A 2,397-nucleotide genomic window follows, 5' to 3' on the forward strand; every position below is an offset into this window, starting at 1 on the left:
TTCCCTCATGAATAGGAGTTCATAATATACTCAGGATTAAGACTAAGTTGCCTAAGTCATCCAATTGAAATAGGAACCTAACTAGTTAACGGTGTTACTGTTGGGGTTGATGCCCTAAATCTCATAGGGTCCTATAGTTTGTAATTATAATGTACAAACATTTTATTTATGTAATAAAATATGTGATGTTTTATTTCAAAATTAGTTGCATTAGCCATAAACAAATAAACTAACATCCAAGGTTATCTTGTAGCTTAAACATGTATGTAGAGACATACAGGTGGATCGTATTTAAGTGATAACCTAAATGGTCTGTAGTAGATGGATAAGGTTGTATACCTTATCATGTTGACACTACAAGTATGGCTGGTTTTGTAGATGCTACAATTGTTGCAAAGTGCTACAAATGATCTGATTCTGATCATTCATGTGGGAATATGTGAGCAGGGATATTCTATATAAAGGAGTTTGTATAAGACCGAACCACGAAATGTTTAGTCTTGTTATATAACCCATTCATAATAGAGACTTACATTTCACCAGGATGACCATAGGTAATATGACCTAAATCTTGAGTGAGTTGTGAACTCCTGCCTATGAAGACAGTCCTTTGATTTGTACGGGTGAGAGTGGTCAAATTGCAGATTCAACAAGCCTACCATTTTAGGGATTCGTCTGATTGGGGAGCTAAGAACACAGCTACAGAAAACGAAATTCACTTCTTCTCCCATGTAAGGCAAAGTAGATAAATTGCTCCCTTAAGGGCTGATTCCGAGGCTTGAACAATGTGGCGTCATACCCTCTCTTAGCCCGAGAGGGTTTGATCATAGTTGGACTATGATTTTTTGTTCATTAGAGGGATCAATAATACTTAAGGAGTTAGATGTAACTATAGGGGCAAAACGGTAATTTTGGTCCAATTGTACTTAAGAGCAATTTGTAAAGGGTCATCGTATTGTTGATTGGTTATATCCAATGAACACAGAAATACATCTGTAATGCGACGATTGCAGCTGTCGATTTTTAGTGGAGTGCCCGATATCTAACGAATGGTAAATAATTTAATTAAATAGTTTAATTAATTATTCATGTAGCATTAGAGCTTCAAGTTGCAGGTCCATGAGGCCCCCTCGGTAGCTCAATGGGAATACATGAGAATCAGTTTTTCTCAGTTTTTGGATTAATTTAAATTGTTCATATAAGCCCTTATCCCTTTTTCTCTTGTTTATGCTTAGCATCAACCTAGATAAGTGAGCTTATATACCTAAATGAATAACTTGGATTGTATGACCTAAGAAAGTTCTAATTCTAAGTGTTGGAATGAAAGTTGGAAATTACTTAACAAGTGCGTAGAAATGTATTAATACATATTATTATTGGAAAATTTTTTCATGATTTGACACTTGTATAGTGAACATGATTTGTTATTGGCTAAGGGTTACAAGGAAAGAAAGAACAAATTTTTTAGGAAATGCAAGTTCGCCGAGAGGGGCATTGGAGTTGTTTGTTTCTTTTAAAAAAACATTCTTGGATTAATTTGCTAAAATCTAAAATTAATTTAACTTGATAAATCTTGTAAGGCTACAAAGGATAAGGAAAATAAATAAAAAGCCACGTAGTAGGGCAAACAAGCAGCTGGGTGGAGGACTTTGATTGGAGGAAAAAGTGTGCAGCTTCGGCCAGAAATTTAGGGTCTGAAGAATATGATGGTTCTCCCAAAATACTTGTGCAAAAGCTTCCATATTTAAACCATATTAAATCTTATTGAGTTGTGAGTCTATTCTAAGGATTCTCAAGAGATTTGGGATCGGAAAATTGAAGAAATCGTGAAGATAGTGAAGGTTGCCTGGGAAACTGGAAAATCCGAGTAAGGTGTAGTCCAGGAGAGATTCTGATCCCTGAAATATGAGTTAAAAGCTGTAATTTTGAGGTTAGTTAGCTTAAAGGTTTCTTAACATATTTCATGAAGGAAGTATGTGTAAATTTTCGCTTTAAGTTTGGTTAAAAGTTGGTTAAAGTGAAACCAGTGTTTTCTCGAATAGGGTAGCTGCAGGCCAACCACCCCCCTAAGGCTGCTAGCCCCACCAACACACCTTCTTCCATGCCAGCGCCCCTCAACACACCTCAACCCATCCAGCCTTGCCCACCCACGGCCAGCCTCGCCCACCCACGCCCACAACCCGCGCCCATGCCCATTTCTAGTGCCCAATTGCTTGTTTTTTAGCATTTTGGGTGTTGGTCAGTATTTTTGAATCCCAATTAAGATTTTCTTGATATTTTGATCCTAGAATGAATACTTTTGGATTAAAAACTGAATTTTAGGCCATTTTGGATAATGTGAAGAAAATGGACTTAAGGAGCAAAATGTGAATGTTTAGGTGTTAAAATGAGTTCAAG

The sequence above is a fragment of the Benincasa hispida genome, chromosome 9, assembly GCF_027475165.1.
Source record: "Benincasa hispida cultivar pf3 chromosome 9, pf3_genome.v1.1, whole genome shotgun sequence".
Lineage (NCBI taxonomy): Eukaryota > Viridiplantae > Streptophyta > Magnoliopsida > Cucurbitales > Cucurbitaceae > Benincasa > Benincasa hispida.